Genomic DNA, 20,972 nt, shown 5'->3' with positions numbered 1-20,972 from the left:
AAAAAAGAGTGAAGCTACAATATTTGCAGAAGAATACAATAGGCCCAGTACTCTTCAACATCTTCATCAATGACTTGGATGAGGGGATAGATGGGGAATTCATCAAATTTGCAGATGATACCAAGCTGGCAGGAATAGCCAACACTCCAGAAGATAGGCTTCAGAATACAGAAGGATCTTGACAGACTTGAACATTGGGCACTATCTAACAAAATGAAATTCAACAGTGAAAAAAGTAAGGTTCTACATTTAGGCAAAAAACCCAAAATGCACAGATACTGTATATGTGGTACCTTGCTCAATAGTAGTAACTGTGAGAGGGATCTTGGAGTCCTAGTGGACAACCATTTAGATATGAGCCAGCAGTGTGCAGCAACTGCCAAAAAAGCCAACACAATTCTGGGCTGCATAAACAGAGGGATAGAATCAAGATCACATGAAGTGTTAATACCACTTTATAATGCCTTGGTACGGTCACACTTGGAATATAGCATTCAGTTTTGGTCACCACGATGTAAAAAAGATATTGAGATTCTAGAAAGAGTGCAGAGAACAGCAACAAAGATGATTAGGGGACTGGAGACTAAAACATATGAAGAACAGTTGCAGGAACTGGGTATGTCTAGTTTAATGAAAAGAAGGACAAGGGGAGACATGATAGCAGTGTTCCAATATCTCAGGGAGTCAAGCTATTCTCCAAAGCCCCTGAAGGCAGGACAAGAAGCAATGGGTGGAAACTAATCAAGGAGAGAAGCAACTTAGAACTAAGGAGAAATTTCCTGACAGTTAGAACAATCAATAAGTGGAACAACTTGCCTGCAGAAGTTGTAAATGCTCCAACACTGGAAATTTTTAAGAAAATGTTGGATAGCCATTTGTCTGAAATGGTGTAGGGTTTCCTGCCTGGGCCGGGGGTTGGACTAGAAGACCTCCAAGGTCCCTTCCAACTCTGTTATTATGTTATGTTATGTATGGAAAAATATAGATAATAATGTTCAATTGGAATGAATGAGAAATGAATGTAAAAAAATAAGATGTGACAGTTGCTTCCAATTAAATGAAGGTAATATTTTAGTGTCGTGAAGAACATGTAGTTTGGCTGATAGGAAATATAAAAATTGGTATTTTGGTGGACTGATTTAAAATCTCTTAGGTAAAAAAACACTGAAAAAAATGGGAACGCACAACCTGGTTTGTCCTGAAAAGGGATTGTGTGACGGCTATTACTTGTTTGCAAAGGGTTCATGGGTGGGGAAAGGGGAGGCAAATAGAGGCACATTAAAAACCAAACCGTCATATCAGTTATACAATGATGTACCTGCCATCATTTTGACGTCATCTTGGCTTGTGAAAGTTACTGGTGCGTGCAGTATGTATGTGTATTCCACACAGAGAGGCAAGAGCATAGAAAGGCAAGGTGTCTACGTACAAAAAGAATAGGATGCAACCTATGGACAATGCCTAGCACTTATTTAAGTAACTACAAAGATTCAGCCAAAGGAGAAAAACCGGTGGAAGAACTGCCGGGCTAGACTTCTTCAGAGGGAGGGAAGGAAGAACGCGCGCCTTGCCTCCCCTACCCCAAACGCCACGGACTGGAGTTGGGGTTACCTACACCCACACGCGCGAAGCGCGCTTCCTCCTCCTCATCTGCCAAATTTTCTTCGCGACAAGTGACACCACCTTGTGGAGGGGGTGGGGAGGCAAGGCACGTTGAGGAGCGGCGGCGCCCGCAAGACGGCGCGAAAAGCGAAGAAGCCGAGCTAGACGGGCGGCGAGCGGCAAGAAAGCCGGAGCTGCGCGAGGTGCATCTGGGAAGGCGGGCGCGCGAACGTGGGAGAGAAATTCCGGCGCGGCGCGAAAGCAGGTGCTTGGCCGCCCGCGCGCTCGCTCGCGGGTTTTGGAAGAGCTGGTTCCGCGCACTCCCGTCTCCGCCTCCGCTCGCCTTCCCTCCCGTCCCCTTGTGAATCTGCCAGCGCTGCGCTGCTTCAGGGTTCCAGAAGAGACGGCGGGCGCCGCAAGGAAGAGCCGCCAGGATTATAAACTCGCCGCTGCCCTTTGCGTAAGGGAAAGCAACGAAGACTCAGGCGAGCCCAGCCGGAGGAGAGGAGGTGGGAGACGGGAAAGGAGCAGAAGGGCAGGCGGAGGAGGGCTGAGAAGGGAAACTTTTTCCGAAGGGGCGACCCCTAGTGGGGGAGGGGGCGCTGTCCGAACCCGGGTTGCATTTTGCGTCCTGCGGGAGTGAACACCTTGCGGGGTTTCTTCTGGGTGAGTTGCATGGGTCGAGGGAGGGAAATCCAGGGTAAGGCGGATAGTACGTTTTATCACATTCTCCTTTTTCCTCCCCCCTATAAACTTTGAAAGTAAAGTTTTTTGGGGAGGGGGGCATTTACTGTTTGTTCCAATTAATTAATTTCCTGATTGCTTATTTGTACCCTATGACTATCATTAATTGTTGTACTTTAGAATTGTTGATGAACGTATCTTTTTTTTAATGTACACTGAGAGCATATGCACCAAGACCAATTCCTTGGGTGTCCAATCACACTCGGCCAATAAAAAATTCTATTCTATTCTATTCTAATTAATTTGTTTGCCGTATTTGGGGCTGCCAGCCCAGTAACTAGAGTTCAGAATGGGAGCGGACTGCGAAACGTTTTCTCTCCTGACCTTATGCGACCGGCACGTACAGGGCAAACCCGTATCTTTAAAGCAGGGTCTTTAAATGAAATGAGCTCAAGTTTTCTCTCCGCTGCATCTTTTCCTTCAGCCTGATCTTATTTTCGGGACGACCTGCGAATGCGTTATGCCTTGAAACGAGCGAATCGGTTTGAGTTCTGCCCCCCCCACCTTCTTTGCCTTCCAAAGCTCCCTTTTTAATATTGCCAAGGGAAAATGAAGGCTACCTAATTCCGTTCAGCAAGAAGGAAAAGACTGCAAGAGTGGTTCTTGGTGGCAGCATCTGAATACAGCATTACAGTATCTGCTCTTGCTTTCTCCCCCCCCCCCAGCTCTTGTCCTCATTTCATTATGTAAGAATAAATACCTGCAAAAACGAGATTCACCAAAGCTTTATATTGTCTTGAAGGTACAGTAGGCAGAGTATAGAATGAGTCATATAAGAATGCCAGATCTCGTGGGCAGATGTCGATTGTAAAAGTACAATGGCATTTTGTTATTAAATGCCTTAGTAGTAAATCCCATGGAAGCCCCATGAGGTGATACTTTTAATCAAATGTATGGTAGAGTGAAACTAATTTTATTTAAATTGAAGACATAAGATTTGGGGACTTTATCATTGGAGCCCATCAGGGGGCTGAAATGCTACCCTGTTGTAAACAATGAAGCCAGAAGGTTATGAATTTGAAGTGGTACTCTGCGCTTTTACAGGCTACATTATCCTTATTCTTGTAAATAATGGCTGGAGTGCAGGGAAACTTAGTTAACTTGAAACCATAATGTACAGAAGAACATGTAACAACACGAAGAACCTTGATCATCTCTTGTTGCATTGTCAGATTAAGCTCACCTAGAATTTAGCCTCACCTAGAACAGAATTCTCTCTTCAAGTGTTTTTATCTTATCAGGAATTAGAAGTGAGAACTGTCCTTAGCCCATAGCATCACCTATGCCTAAGAAATGCTTGCTTTATTTTAAAACTTTAAAAGTGATTTATAAGGGAATAATAGTTCTCTCGTGGATGTTGTTTTAATATTTATGATAAATAACAAGATTGCATTATCAAATATATTTTCTAAAAAACTTTTTAAAAAAATGCTCACTTCCTTATATACCCCATTTTGCTAGCGTGGAGAAAAACGTTGCTCTGCTTGAATTCATTTTTTAATGCTAGCTTACAGACAGAATCTTTCTTTTGGCTTTAGCTTGATTGAGCGCTAGGGGTCACATGTTTTCTGCTGTTGATTAAAAAAAAATCTCTTTCATGAACTGTGTCTTTATTTTGTTGAATACAGTTGGGAAGGTTTGAAAGAATGGATTTGTTAACACTTGTCAACAAGGCAACTTGAGAGTAAATTAACTTTGTTTTGGGTTTTTGCCAGCTTTGGACAGGAATCACCAATAACATATTTGGTTCAGTAGTTTAATATTTTTTTCATTCATTGCAATTTGTTAACAGTTTGTATAGTTTTCAGATGAATAACTCCAGTTACAATGTTCAGGAATCTTCCTCTGTGGTTTGAGTCTTCAGCATATCCAGCAAGTCATGTTTTTTAAAGCCTTCTTTATTAGACTGTTTTTTAAAAAATATGTTTTTATCTGTTTGCTCATTTTTCTGCTGAATTTAGTTTTGCACCCTGCTACATTGAATTATGTTTTGTTGCAATGGTAGATTAATTAGCATTACTATGGATTTTTTAAAAACTGCATTGGATAGAGTGGCTTTGAATAATTCATGCTTTCCTGGACTGGATCACAGTTGACTTTCTATGGCATTTTGTTGCAATTTTTATTTAAATATATGGGATCAAGGCCCATTTAATTCAAAAGAGTTTATTTCTGGTTACCAAGTTTACCTCTATATGCATAGAATGGCTTCAATCTCTATGCTGTTACTTGGAGGTGAAGTGCTGAATTGTATAGTACTGTATTCAAAGTATATAGGTTTGCACTATTGCACATATTTTCCCACAGGTTGAGTATAGTTTCAGCAATATTCCATCCTGATTTCTTCCTAAATTATTAGATCCTGTTTTATATGCTGATAATCCCAAACATAATTCTTTAACAATAGTAAAGAATTTCTGATTGGTAACTTGCTTTGTTTGTATCCAGGCAAAAAGTATGAATGGAGTGGACCAGAATTCTGATTGTTCGTGTGAACATTTCTCAACTAGAAAATCCTCCATGCATACCCATACATTCATGTAGGCTTGCAAATTGTAGATGTGATAATAAAATTCAACCTTTATTTGCTGCCCAAAGTTCCACTGATAGATGGATGGTTATATAAACCTATTTAATAAATACCTGTATTATACTATTCTGAAGGTTGTGGTCCAAGTTTTAAAGGCACTTTGGAGACTTGTTGACTGGGAACATTGCACACAGAGTTCCATATAAGAATTATCTAAAATCATTACAATAATTTTTTCAAGAAGTAAGAATTTCTAACAAATGTTCAATCTCTTTTTTTTATCACACTGCAAATAACATTTGTGGGTTGCCTGCAGATAGGTGTGGAAATTATTCTAAAAAAAAGCTTGGCTTCAAAAGCTTATTTAAAAAAAAGCTTTAAAAATAGTGCTTGACAGAAACTGAAGCTAGAATATTAACTCTTAACCTGCAGGTAAATTATTATTGAAAAATGTCATGTCTGAAAGTTGGGACACAACTAGGTTTCGTAGTTTTTCAAAGTACAAAGTAAGTGATTTAGGAAAACAGAAAGATTTTCTGGTATTTTCAGATCTGTTTCCATATGACTTTTAGAGTACAGTTCTTATTTAGAAATATGTAAGGCTTTAAATCCTGCAATTTCTGGATACTTTTAATTGAGATTTGATAGGATACAGACTACGTCTTGTGATTCTGTAGAACTGGGCACATTTCTATGTGGGCAATAAAGTGAGTCTTGCCACTCCCTCTACCAGTTCTGGGACATCAGAACATTATTTAGAACAGATTTTGGAGTAGTCCATTCAGTGCTCTTTAATATTCCTCTTGTTAGGATTAGCTGAATTTTTTATATAAATTGGATTGCTTTTCTTCCTAACTGTATTTGAACCTATACATTTATCATTATGGAATAGAATTATCAGATAAATCTTCCTGTAATTAATTAATCACAGCTAAATTTACATTGGATTTGTGAAAAAATACCATGGTTGGGACTAATTGATATTTTTTGGGTTACTCAGAAATATATGAAAAAAACAAGTATCAATACATGTTTGTAAACATGAATGATCCACATTGTTTTGCAATTTGGTTGAATTTCTATGTATTTTTGTAAACATGAATGATCCACATTGTTTTGCAATTTGGTTGAATTTCTATGTATTTTTTATCAAGATATTCTGCTTTATTTGCATGAAATAAGTGTATCAGCATTACATGCATGATTATGTAACTTACTGTATTGCCTATGGCTATCATAAAATAATTTGTTTCCTTGATATACCTCTGGTGGCTGTGAGCATTGAAAAATAATGCATGTTTAAATCTATATTGCTTACTGGGAAAATTAATTTTTTGTCTGCTAATGTCTAAAAAAACCCCAAGTTACCTAAGAGTTACGTATAGGTTACCTCTATAGGTTTCTGCCTGAAAAAAATTACAGATCTATCTATTTTTCCATCCATCCATCATCCATCCATCCATCCATCCATCCATCCATCATCACTCATCTATCACATTTTCCTATCACTTCCTCCCCATAGCAACCATTCAGTGCTCAAAACTTATGAAAAAAATTGGAAATAACTGTTGAATGAAATATGCTACAGTTCAGATGAGAATTGCTAAAAAGGAGTGGGCTGCCTTTGAAGGTACTTACATTCTAGTAATAGCATGTGGAAGTGTACAATTCTATTTTGTTTTGTTTATCCCATCTTTTGTAAGAAAAATTCTTACCTAAGTTAATACATTTTTATACTGACTTTTTCTCTTCCAGGACTACCTATTCAGCTTTGATTGTAGAATCTGTAGATTTAATAAGCATTCCTCTTCATCCAAGTCATTCATAAAAGTATTAAAGTGTATCATGGCATCCTATAAAATATCACACTTTAATTTGAGTAGTGTGTGCTCTTCCTGTTCCTGTAATTCAGAAAATATGGCCACTGTTTTCTGGAATTTAGTCCGAAGAATTATACAAAGTTTTGAATATCATAGTTCTATCAAAGGAAAAATGGAAACACTTTGAAGAAAGGTGAAATGCAATACAACAATTTGGACTGGAGAATTAAAATAGGTTTTCTTTAATCTATTAAAAGTCTAGGAGCAAAAATCAAACCACTTCATATAACATCAGCATCAAAGGACTAATCGTGGATTTAGATATAGATGCTTAGTTTCTGATAAAAAAATTATTTCTTTAATGGAGATCAGGCTTCTTCAACTGCTAAATCAGATTTTGGAAGCATAAGAGAATTTATAGTGCTCTGTTCATGTGTGTAATTTAAAATACCAGAAATATATAGCAAATACAACTGAGCACAGTTCATTTTTTCTTAGTATATGTAGGAAGTATTGTCTAGTTGTAGGCTCTTATAAAAAATTATATTCTTGTATTTTGAGTGAACAGAATATTGTTTGAAAGGCATTTTTATATATTTTAAAGGGTAAAATGCCCTATAGAACTTTAAGCGTTATTAAAAATTACCTGGACTTTACTATCTTTAGGTGTGCATCATATTCACAAGTCTATACAAATACATTCTGAAACAAATTACTAAATGATATATTAAACTGCAAGAATGAAGTGGAAAGCTTTTGATATTTAGTGATTCAAAGAGTTGGTTCATGGATTTTAGGGCAACTTAAGGAGTCCCTTAATGCTAATCAAAACCTTTGCCATTAACATAGAGACAATTCAGTGCTTCCTAACAATAACACTTGATGGCACTCTCTGCAACAATATCCCTTATTTAACAAATAATAAAGGACCTGTACTGTGTGGAGAGTTAGAGTACAATAGTAACGGATGATTAAATATAGTGAAATATTTATTTTTATCTTGCCTTTATTATTTTTTTAATAAATAATTCAAGATAATAGAATCTTTTTTATATAAAAAAAGCACTGATTGAGAAATAATTTCAAATATGAAATTTTGTGCCTAGTTATTTTTTATGGGAGTTGAGCTCTGTCTGATGTGTTTATTATGTATTTTTATATTTGTTAAATTTTGTTTTTCAAAGGTTCCCTAAGCAGTTTATAAAACAAATAATAAAATCAGTACAAAATTGCATACTACATACATATACAAACTCATGAAATACTTTTTAATTAAAAGAAATAACAGTCAAAATTTGAGAAGATCTTGATTGCTATTCAAATGACAACAGAATAGATATTAAGTTATTTTCCTCAAAAATATAATTCTGCAGATACTACCATTAGTGAAAGCACTTTTCCTAGAATGTGAATAAAAGTGTCTACCAATTATTTAAGCATAGAAAGAGGTTGAGGTGAGAAAGGGTTTCACATATGTAGTTTTGGCATTGCACCCAAGGTGTCTATTCGTATTAGTAGTACTTGAGCCATGGTGATGCAGTCGTTAGAGTACAGTACTGCAGGCTACTTCTGCTTCCTGCTGGCTGCCTGCAATTTGGCAGTTCAATTCTCACCAGGCTCAACGTTGACTTAGCCTTCCATCCTTCTGACGTTGGGTAAAATGAGGACCCAGATTGTTGGGGGCAATATGCTGACTCTGTAAAACCACTTAGAGAGGACTATAAAGTACGGTAAAGTGGTATATAAGTGTAAGTGCTATTGCTATTGCTACCTTTGCTTTCTTGTACTATGTAAATATTACTAAATGCATACCAACACACTTGATGTGCAACAAATCCAATTTGAGGAATTACAAGTCTTCTGTATTTTTAAATCAACGAAGTGCTTAAGCAGTCTTCAGAAGTATCATCACATATAATTCAGTAAATCAATCAACTTGGTATATATTAATAGAATTATCATAGTTTTAACCAAGCTCTCTTTTTCTGATAGAAACTGTGGCTGACCACAAGACTTTTAGAAGTCTTGTGGTTAGTCTTGATTACTGATAGAAGGCCTTGACTATTGATCTCTTTTTACAAAAATATGAAGTCTTTTTTTGGAAGGAATGAAGACCAGAATGAGTTCGGTCTTCCTCAGCAGACAAATGGCTTACTGTCAGTTCATCTTTTGGCTTACTATTTTGGCTTACTGTCAGTTCATCTTCAATTCCAAATAATTACTGTGAAAGCAAAGGTGGTACTAATAGTCATAGGCACCTCGGGTTCAATCCCAAAACAATTGGAACACTATTTGAACACCATCGGCATTGACAAATTCACCATTAATCATAGAAAATCATATAATTCCTATGGCTTAGAAAGTCATAGAAAATGAACAAGCTAAATTGCTCTGTAACTTCAGAATTCAAACAGACAGGCAGCTACTATATATTTACAGACTTATCAGTTGTGGATAAGAAAGTCTGGATAGTGGACGTGGCAGTACTTGGAGATAGCAGAATAGAAGAGAAAGAACTGGAGAAAATCACAAAATACAAAGACAAATAGAATGACTATGGCAAAAGCAAGCAGAGGTAGTCTCAATAATAATAGGAGCCTTCCCCTGCTATTACCTTTACCCTAGGGTGCAATCCCCAAACAACTGGAATACCACTTGAACACTATTGCCATTGACAAATTGACATCAGTCAATTGCAAAAGGTGCTTTACTCAGAATAGCTTTCATCCTGCGATGATATCTGTAATACCATCAACATCCAGCTCTTCCTATCCCAGTTCTTAGAAAAGACTCAATAGATAGACAAAAATGCCAAATCCAGTCTGAACGTCTGGCTGACTGTGCAATGAACCATAGTAGTAGTAGTAGTAGTAGTAGTAGTAGTAGTAGTAGTAGTAACATGCAATACTTAACAGCTGTTGATAAGAAAGGCAAAAAATAGTGGACAAGGCAGTACTTAGACATATCGAAGTAGAAGAAAGAGAACTGGCAAAGATAATAAAATAGAATGACCTGCAAATAGAAATAAAATAACTGTGACAAAGGAAAGCAAAGGTAGTACCAAAAGTAATAGATGCCTTGGGTACAATACCAAAACAACTGAAGCACCATTTGGACACCATTGGAATTGACAAAAATCACCATCAATCAATTGCAAAAGGCAGCTTTACTTAGAACAACTTTCATCCTGCGACAATACCTTTAACACCATTAAATTTCCACATTTGCCTATCCCAGGTCCTTGCCAAATGCCAAATCCATTCTAAACATTGGGCTGACTGTCCAATGAACCACATTTTTTTTTAAAAAAACAACAACCTAGGAATGTTATTGATAGCTTGGTTCCACATATTCAGATGACTTCTTTTCCGCACTTGTATGTAAAATTTTAAAAAGAAATGTGATTTAGAAGAGAATTCTATGTACTTAATGATATAAAATGTCATGGATTCAATGTAAGTGTTTTCCCCAAACTCCACTTGAAGTTAAATACCTCGTTCAAGTGTGGAGAGCTTTTTCAAAACAGAAATGAAAACTGAGGAGACATCACATAGAATTCAGCACTGATTTGTTTATCTCTTCCTGCCTTTCACTTGCAATGACGTTATTTTATATGTGTATATTTATTAGAATGATTATACAAATTAATGTATTTGATGCAATATTTCAGCTTTCTTTTTCATTAAGTGTACAATCAGAGTTTATAGAACTAGTGTTTCTAGTTCATAAAAATTCTAAAATGCAATTTGTGACTTGACATAGCAGCAAATATTCTGCACTGACATTTATTATCCTGAATTATGCATTTAATAGAAGTTGAGTAAATTATTCTCGGTTTTATATAATTGTGTTGGCTATTTATGATTAGATGGCCAGTGTACTTATTTTATATTAATCAAATTTAATAAAATTGGCAAAGTAACAGAATGCTGTAACAATGTTTATTGCTTGAAAATGTAATCTTTCTGGGACTAAGGTTCTCTTCATATCTGATTATATTGATTTATAAAATATATTTTATGTTTTGCTTTTTTCATTATAGTTTGTAATACAAGGGCATTTTTTCTCTGCTCTACTTCATAAATTGATAATCTTGGTTGCAGAATAGAATTTCACTGTTTGAGTTGGGCAGCTAAATAAATTTGTTTAATAAATGAATAAATAAATAAATAGTATAAGTAAATATTTTTTGTGCTGCCCCATGCGGAAACATTAATTTCTTCCCTTATTCCACTGGGTCAGTATTCTATACCAAATGCTGATGTTCTTAGAAAATGAAACCTGTACAAGTGAAATTATCTTGAAAGTCAGGTGAGTTTAAATTGAGTTTTTTTTTTTAAAAAAAACACCATTCAACTATATGCTTATAAAATGTATGTAAGACATAATAAATAAATAAAATTCCCAAGCTATGTTATTTATGAATTTGCAAAATTAACCCCACCTATTTTAATTTTTAATATGTTAATTGGATTCTGTTCCATAAGCTTCTGAGGTTAATAGCCTAAAATTTCTTATGGTATGATCTTGTTATCTATATTTTTGAGTGCCACACCTGACATCTTTTCCCTAGCCCAACTGTATGAGAGACTTAGTGATCTCATACCCTGGGTTACTTTTTGTTAAATTAATAGGAAAAAAAATGAAATAAATTCTGTAGTACAATTTCTTGGTTCTGTAAATTTGAGTGTGCAGCTAGAGAAATCAGCTATTTTCCTCCTCACTTTGGGGAGCTGGATTGATCTCACTAGACATAAATAAAATCAATCTTTACTTTAAAAATATGAAAAGACAAAATCAAATTAAATCCCTTTGGGGCTTTAAGTATTCACAAGCAGTTATTTATTGGCAAAAGAGATAAAAATAACAGTTGTTCAAATCTTAGAAAGTAACTTAAAAGGATCTTCTGTGGAAAAAAGCATAAGGTGCTGTGCAAACAACGAAATTATGCTAATCTGCTCCTAATTTAGAGGTATCTCTACAGTAAAGAGGTTCTACATTGCAGAAAATGCACATGTACTAAGCTTGTATAGATAACATAAGTACTACTGACAGTATTCAGCTCTAATACAAAAAAGAATCTGTAACATTAATTTTATTTATTTATTTATTTATTTATTTAATTTTGTCAAAACAATATATACAAGCATAACACTAAAAGATTATATAATATATAAACAAATATATGAGGAGAAACAAGGAAGTTTAAGCATATATATATATAGGGAAAGAAACAAAAGGACAGGAACGGTAGGCACGTTTGTGCTCTTATGCATACCCCTTAGAGTCCTCTTAGGAATGGGGTGAGGTCAACAGTGGATAGATTTTGTTTAAAGCTTTTGGGGTTATGAGAAGAGACCACAGAGTCAAGTAATGCATTGCAAGCACAGATAATTCTGTTACAGAAATCATATTTTCTGCAATCCAAACTGGAGCGGTTGACATTAAGTTTAAATCTATTGGTAGCTCTTGTGTTATTGTAGTTGAAACTGAAGTAGTCGTTGGCAGGAAGGACGTTACAACGGATGATTCTATGAGCTAAAACCAGGTCCTGTCGAAGGCGACGGAGTTCCAAGTTTTCTAGACCCAGGATATCAAGTCTGGTGGAATAAGGTATTTTGTTGGTTGCGGAGGAGTGGAGAACTCTTCTCGTAAAATACCTCTGGACACGCTCAACTGTATTGATGTCAGAAATATAGTATGGATTCCAGACAGGCAAGCTGTAATCAAGAATTGGCCTAGCAAATGTTTTATATGCTCTGGTCAGCAGTGTGGTGTTCTTGGAAAAGAAACTATGCAGGATTAGGTTAACAACTCTTAGAGCCTTTTTTGCTATGTAGTTGCAGTGGGCTTTGGCACTTAGATCATTAGATATGAGGACTCCAAGGTCTTTGACAGGGTGGGGGTCGTCTGTAAGGTAGTGACCATCAAGCATGTACTTAGTGTTTGGGCTCTTAATTTTAATTTTAAACAACATTTCTAAACATTTTTATCAATCATTTAAATCAGGGATCCCCAACAGCCAGGCAGTGGCCCACCACTGGACCTTGAGTCAGTTCCGGGCCGCAGAAGTGGTATTTGAGCACATGCTTGCATCCCCACTTGTGTGAGCAGTTAGCAAGCACGTGTGTGTGCTCTATTTGAAAGAGTGGTGGTTGTTTGTGCCTGCCACTTGTGCAAATGCGTGCTTGCCCACTGCTGACACAGAACCATCCCCTTTCTCGCCCACCCTCGGTCTGCAAAGCCAGAAAGATTGGGGAACTTTGACTTAAATTATTTTTTCTTCTGTTTCAATTATTTCTGTATTTTTCCAGGTATCTGAAATATTCTAGTCCAGGTTCCTGGGGAGAGGGAGTAAACCTAATACCTCTTCTGAAAGTTGATTTCCAGCTTCTGCCTCTGTTTAAAATCATATATTTTTTTCTGATGAACTGAAAGAGGTGTTTGGAGATTAATCTCCTTGTATATAGATATCAGTTGGTTTGTAGTCTGATTGAGACATAATGTAGACATAGTGGTGAGTGAATGTGGAGTGGAGGCTTGGTTGTCAGTTCACTAATTCAGTGATCAGAATTTTCGGTCTTTGGTCCTTTTCATGTTGATTTTATTTTTTGTTTTGAATCTTTCATTCTAACCTGAATAACTGGATTTTGAACATGTTAAATTTAATAAATAGCCCACTTGAAAATATAAACAGATTGCTTGTGGTCATGAATTACAATAAATTATATACATTTACCCATTCTTCATTGTTTATATTTCAACATTTTTGTTTGACATTTCTTTTTTATATAATTTTTATTGAAAGTTTTTAAAAAGAAGATAAAATTAATATAAATTAATTTAAGCTAAGAAGAAAGGAAATACTAATCTCAACATCTGGCTAAAAGTGCATTCAACCATGATAATACTAAAGAAACAGAAGGGCTCATTCTGGCTGCACAAGGCCAAGCCTTAAGAACAAATGTATACAAAGCCAAAATAGAAAAGACAGATAACAAATACCACCTTTGCAAAGAAGCTGGAGAAACAGTGAATTACCCAGTTAGTTGCTGCAAGAAGTTCACATAGATCAGTGGTAGTCAACCTGGTCCCTACCGCCCACTAGTGGGCGTTCCAGCTTTCATGATGGGCGTTAGGGGTTTTGTCCAATACTGAAGCACTTTCCTTTTTTTTTTAAATTTAATTGACTTTTTAAAACATTTTCATAGCATTATTTAAAAACATTTTCATTAGGTTTTCATAAAATTCCCCTTGACAATTTAAATTTTTGAAAATATACTATTTGTATTGCCCATGCATAAGTTTAGTTCATGTTACATAAGTGAAACTAAATTGCGCTATAGTGCGACCAAAAACAAAAGAGCCTCGTCCCAGAATAGCTTGTGCATCTCCCCCCACACCACCCAGCTGTAACAGACAAGCAGAGCTAGTAGCCGGCGCCCCCCCCAAATCCAATTCACGATGCGCGAAAGGCATGCACAGACGACGATACATGGTGCATTACTGTGGAACCGGTGGGCAGTTAGAAAATTTTACTACTAACAGAGATACAAAAGTGGGCGGTAGGTATAAAAAGGTTGACTACCCCGACATAGATTGACTACAAACAACAGCATGACAAGTAGCAACAATGTTGCATTAGAATATCTGCAAGAAATACCATTTGTCTATAAGCAACAACTGATGGAACCACAACATAGACAAAGTAATAGAAAATGAGAAAGTTAAAGTGTTCTGAGATGTTAGAATAAGCCCCTGCCACATAACATACTTGTCAATAGGAAAGACCAAAAAAATAAATAAATCTGGATAGTGGATGTAGCAGTACCTGTAGACAGCAGAATAGATGACAAAGAACTGCAAATAGAAATAAATAAACTAAGGCAAAAGAAATCAAAGATGGTACCATTAATAAAAAGTACCTTGAGTGCAATCCCAAAGCATCTGGGAAACTACTTGAACACTGAACACTGCTGGCATTGACAAAATCACCATCAGTCAATTGGAAAAGACAGTTTTACTTGGAACAGCATACATCCTAATCAATTAGGAATTAATACCATCAGACATGAACATCTGCCTATCCCAAATCCTTCAGTAAGGGAATAAAAATGCAAATCCAGTCTATTCACTTGGCTGAGTGTGTGATAAACCATGACAATAATGAGTTATTAATCATTTATCCAGGTCATTAATATGTTTAACATCAGTATGGAACCACTGGATGAAGTCATCTGCCAGCTTGGTCATTAAGTCATTAATATGCAGAACATATCAAATGGTATATCTCAATCCAGGCTACTCAGGTGACACTGTTAATGCCTAGACCCAATGCTAGGATACTTGGTTATGAATGATGAGGAAAAAACTGTGTGGTTGGAGATGGGATTTTTTTAACCTTTGGTCTTCAGTGAAGTTTTTTGAGATACTGTGCAACTTTTTTTAGACTTACAACTGCTAATCAAAGAGATTGCCATTCATATCCTAGACACCCAAAAGTTGAACTATTCCAGGGACCTCCCCATGACATTCCTCCAATCTGTAAGTTTAGGAACATCATTAAAAAATAGTTAAGGGTATTCTGACAAATTTTCCCAATGTTGGTATCAGGTTTGCAGATGTATAATTTCCTGAGTCGTCTTCCTTCCATGTTTCAAAGGTCAGTATTTAAGATTTAGGAGAGCTCATTTTGGAGTAAAAATGGAAAGTGAAAATTATAGGTTAACATCAACTATTAAGTAGTTAAACATAGTATCAACCACCATGCATAGTAAACATATAATTAAATAGTAAATTAATGAAGATAAGAGGATTATTCTTTTTTATTCAGAAAGAAAAGGTAATAAAATATATTTATTTCCTAAAACATTTGCCTACTATGTAATCTATATTTTTAAAATGACTGACTTAAAATAATCTGACCTTAGACTTAAAACACATATTATTTTAGTCCCAAAGAATGCAAAAAATAAACATTAGAAACATCTTGAATCCAAAGGCATTAATTTGTTCACATTAATGAAAATATAAATAAAATGTTCTTATCCGTAATTAGTCAACACAGGCTAAGTTTGGGCAGATGATGAGAAAATGAAGCTGAAGTAGTTTTATAATATAACATTTCCTAAAGAGCTAGAATCACATCTTCCATTTTCTGTGAAACAGTACAGTATATCAAAATATCTGACTTTTTTTTTCAACTACTTCCATATTATATTTCTGATACTCTGCTATTGATACTATGTGTCTTATAGCTAATTGGTTAATTGCTAAGGTAAGAAGTGACTTAATGAGAATAAATTGTTACATATGACTGAGTAGGATCTAGATGTAGAAGATGAGTCACTGTCACATCATAAGAATTCTTAGTGTAAAATGAATTATGCATGTATATCAGCAGGTGCTTTAATATTATGAGATCAGAAGAGATTATTTTTCAATCTGCAGAGCATATATATTATAAAATGGAGTTTAGAAATTGGACCAACTTTGCAGTGAAGTGTCCTGGATGACTTTTTTAAAAAAAATTTGCATTTATATCCCGCCCTTCTCCGAAGACTCAGGGCGGCTTACACTATGTCAAGCAATAGTCTTCATCCATTTGTATATTATATACAAAGTCAACTTATTGCCCCCAACAATCTGGGTCCTCATTTTACCTACCTTATAAAGGATGGAAGGCTGAGTCAACCTTGGGCCTGGTGGGACTTGAACCTGCAGTAATTGCAAGCAGCTGCTGTTAATAACAGACTGTCTTAGCAGTCTGAGCCACTCAAGGACCCTTGGGATAGTGGTGACCTTTAAGGCTGAGATATTTTCCTTAGAAATTTAATGAGAAATATGAAGACATAGAATAAATTTCTTATTTGCTATTCTGACCTCTTTTGTTATTTAGCTTCAAAAATGACTATTTCATCATTATAAAAATAAAACTTACGAAAGAAAAGTGAAGCTGTAAAGAACAGCGGTATATTTGTTTATCACAATGGTTGCAGATCACTTTAGAGTAGGAGTCCCTAACAATCAGACCTGTGAATTCTGCCAATTCTGGAGCTTCAGACTGAAGGAAGGTGATAGGAAATTATGTATAAGAGTGAAAAACAGTAAGTTTCTTTGTGAGGGTTAAGGGGCAAAATAAATGCCATAATCCTTGAAGAGAATTCAGACATCCAATTTATACTTTAAAACCTCCCTGAAGTGGGATTTATTTTTTTTATTTTTTGAAGGATGAAAGGAGTTTCTGAGGTCTCTGCAAGACTTAAAGGAATTATTTGCCTTTCAGCTCTGCTTCCCCCAAAATTATTAAAATTTTGATCCTCTTCGTCTGCATGACCTACTAAAAGGATTCTTGGGAGATACATACAGTCATACAGTTAACCATTGGATTATGACCCTCATTGTGACTGGAATTTCTGTCACTAAAGCAAAATGGTTTAAGGTAAAATACCAGTGACTTAGGGCAGCAGTCGTGGAAGTACAGGTTGTGATTGTAGACCAGGAGTGTGTGATGGTTAGGCAAGCTCCTCATTTTTTTCCTATCCTGCTTCAACTGTCTCTGTTTCAGTTCCCTCCACCCACTTATCTCCTCCAGGTCCTTTTGTCTGCCTTGAATAGCATGGCTGAGATTCTGTTAAAGAATGGCGCCTGCTACTGCCCCCACTGCTTTTTTTGGGTCTTTGAAAGCAGCAGAGAACCATGGCAGATAGATTTTACATATTGGCGGCAGTTCTTCGTAGAAACTGCTGCTGACAAAGGATCTCCCCTGGACTTTTGCATTCAGGGCCAGGTGGATCTGAAGCAGGCCTGCACTAAGCCTTTCAGGTAGGACAGGTTATCAGCAGGACCCCTGGCTGGTTATTCAGGATGGCCAAAAAGGCAGAGATGGGGAAGGGCTTAAAGCAGAGGCAGGTCTCACAGAGAAGGAGAACATGTCTGCAGGACGCCACAGTGGACATACAGTAAATGTGGTTTGATTGCCAAGTGCCAAAATTTTGATCATATGACATTGAAGATGCTGCTATGGCTGCCACTTTGAAGAGTTCTCATAAGTCCATTTCTACAATGCCATCATAACATCAAACAGTTACTGAATAAATTGATGTAACTACTGTTCAGTTAGAGGGACACAGTGGCTCAGGGGCTAGGACGTTGAGCTTGTCAATTGAAAGGTCGGCAGCTCAGCAGTTCGAATCCCTAGTGCTGCCGTGTAACGGGGTGAGCTCCCGTTATTGTCCCAGCTTCTGCCAACCTAGCAGTTTCAAAAGCACGTAAAAATGCAAGTAGAAAAAATAAGGACCACCTTTGGTGGGAAGGTAACAGCGTTCCATGCACCTTTGGTGTTGAGTCATGCCGGTCACATGACCACGGAGATATCTTCGGACAGCGCTGGCTGTTCGGCTTTGAAACGGAGATGAGCACTGCCCCCTAGAGTTGGCAACGACTAGCACGTATGTGCGAGGGGAACCTTTACCTTTACTCTTCAGCAACAACCATTCAAAGAAGCAATGTGTTCTTTTGATTTTGAGCAACTAGGAATACTTGCTTTAGAGCAGGTCTGCAGGCCAAATGCAACCCCTCCCCGGCCCCATCTCTTTTTAAATGTTCTGCAGTTGGATGGCAGATTGCCAGGCTTGAATTCAGCTGAGCTCCCCAGGGACAGAGATAGGCCATCCTGGGCAATAGCAGCCTATTCGTGGCTTCTCTGCTGGTCAGCCAAGCTGTGTAGTGGCTGTCTCACTCTTTAATCTTCATAGCTGCCAGCTTAACTACACTTCAGCTCAGCTTCAAACTTGCCCATGGAAGAGAGTTGGAGTTGGCTATTTAGAGCAAAAAAGTTATTTGCTCTAGAGACTGCTAGGTTAGGAAATTTAATAATCTATAAAACACTTAGGTCGTATTGGAGTTTATTCCAACTAATTCTCCAGAGGGGATTTTTATTATGAATCAACTTCTTTAGAATTCTTAAAGTTAAATTAAATATCGGGTACACTTATATACAAAAACACTTTTTCTCTAACTCCTCTTCCCAATCCAAGTTTGATATTCTTTTTCTGTAGTGTTATAAAAGAAGGAGAAACATGAAAATAAATTACTGAAATTGTTCCTTTTGTTGTTATAAATAGACATACCATAAATGCCTTATCAAGAGGTTAACAACTTCATGCAGTTAAAAATGTTGCTCTGGCTTATTTTAGGGCTATTAAAGTCTTAACCTTTCAGAATTTAATAAAAAATTCAATTCTCCGTAAGCCATGTAGTTAACCACTTCTGCTTCAGAAAAAAACTTGTCCTTATCTCGGCTTATGTAAGCTTCTTGCAGAGTTTTAGTATAAAAATCAGTCTCAAAAGAATATTTTTATATTGAATTTTTGGAACATGAAATTCATGTTATGGAACATGAAATTCGTGATTTTTTTTAACTATCATATAGGCAAGAGAAGGCACATGTATGTGTACATGTGTAGTAAATTGAATACAATATTGTCTAGCATATATGATAAACAGTATTTTAATTGTGGTAAGACTAGAATTCCAAATTGATGCAAGTACTCACTTTTGTTTGCCTCTGTAATAAGAAGGCAGATAATAAGCTACTCTTCTTTAAACCAAGAATACTCTTACAAAATGAAAGTATCTGGAAAATATATTCTATTATGAGATGTGATGCTGATGACCATCTTTGACTGGCTTCAACAAGAGTTTGACCAGTTCATAAAGGTAGGACAAGAAGCAATGGATGGAAACTAATGAAGGAGAGAAGCAGCTTAGAACTAAGGAGAAATTTCCTGACTGTTAGAACAATTAATCAGGGTAACAACTTGCCTCCACAAGTTTTGAATGCTCCAACACTTCTTTTAAGAAGATGTTGGATAACCATTTGTCTGAAGTGGTGTAGGGTTTCCTGCCTAAGCTGGGGGTTGGACTAGAAGACCTCCAAGGTCTCTTCCAACTCTGTTATTCTATTCTATAAAAGTCATAGGGATGAATAGCCATTAGTCTTGATCATTGTGCAACTGCCTCCAAAGGACATTTAACAGGGAATTAGTGGGCTTCCTTGAGCAGTTGGTTGACCACTATGAGAACAGATTGCTGGACTAGATGGACTATAGGTCCAATCTTGCAGGGAACTGCTTATGTTCTTCTCATGGCCCATGCCAGATTATGTGAATAATTTAATAGATAATTTTAGTTAGAAAAAGTAGCAGGCACAGTGAAAAATAAAACTTTAAATTACTCTATAATCTTTATTTTAAAGAATGCCTTTAGGCCCCATGTAGTCTATAGAGTGTTCTTGGAAAATAGAAATGATGTGTGTGATGTGTTTTATTTGTTTGCAGGTATGCTACCTCATACTGTGGTTGACGGAGGGGTTAAACTGTGTGTTATAATAGCATGAAAAGTGAAGATGAAATTCATAAATTTACTTTTTGATTTTGAAGCTACCATGGCAAATTTTGGAAATACTTGCATCCCCATCTCTTCTCACTAGTGCTGGAAATAAAAGGAAACAAAAGCTCCAGTGTTTCAGCGGTGCATTAGTGAGTTTATTTTTCAAACTAAGAGAAACCCAGCTATGGGTAGTTTAAAGAAAAAAAATAATAATAAAAAATTGCCAATATTTTAACCAGTGACCCTCTCTGAATATCAGGCAAGGGTTAGAAACATGCTGTTTGGATATTAAAGCTAATAGAAGCTAAACCCGAAATTGGAATGCATCAGGGCAGTGACTCAGATGACGGGAATTTTTACTGCTGCCTGTAGTAGCCAAGTGATGAAATGTAGAGATTTGCCTAGAAGGAGCATAAACCAGAGAGCAACTTTTGAGCAGGCACAAACCAGAAAGTGCTGGAAAACATGGGTGGAGATCATATAGAAGAGTGGGGCTGTGGGAGGAGTGAAGGGTAGTTCCATTTGTTCCTGCCCTCCAGAAAGAGCTGATAACCTGGAGTGATTATTTTTTTAAAGTAAAAATAGAATCAATGGCCATAGAGAATAGAAATTATGAGGTGTGCAAGGGCAACATCCAAAAGGCCATGTTTGAGATGGAATATTCTGTTCTAGGGTAAGATAAGGTAGCTCTGTATTCCTTGCATATGTTAGCTGTCATGGATGAATTCCAGATTTACATAAAAGTGTGTGTGTGTGTATATGTGTGTAAAAATAGACTTAATGACTATCATGCTTTGATTTCGGTCTAGTGGTTAAGGCTCCAGTGTGGAAACCAAAAGACTGAGCTCTAAGAGTGACTGAGGGTCAATCACACTTTCTCAACC

General features: G+C 36.6%; 1 protein-coding gene across 1 annotated transcript in view; it reads left to right on the top strand.

Moving 5' to 3' along the window:
• The first annotated feature begins 2,019 nt into the window (after window positions 1–2,019).
• Window positions 2,020–20,972, top strand: part of LOC131192953 (contactin-3-like) — a 226,197-nt gene continuing 207,244 nt past the window's right edge. Inside the window, exon 1 of the mRNA XM_058172593.1 lies at window positions 2,020–2,111. The gene's annotated coding sequence lies outside the window, so the exon portion shown is untranslated. The remainder of the gene's footprint in view (window positions 2,112–20,972) is intronic.

The sequence above is a fragment of the Ahaetulla prasina genome, chromosome 2, assembly GCF_028640845.1.
Source record: "Ahaetulla prasina isolate Xishuangbanna chromosome 2, ASM2864084v1, whole genome shotgun sequence".
In the NCBI taxonomy this organism is placed as follows: Eukaryota; Metazoa; Chordata; class Lepidosauria; order Squamata; family Colubridae; genus Ahaetulla; species Ahaetulla prasina.
This window is presented reverse-complemented; position numbering and strand designations above follow the sequence as displayed.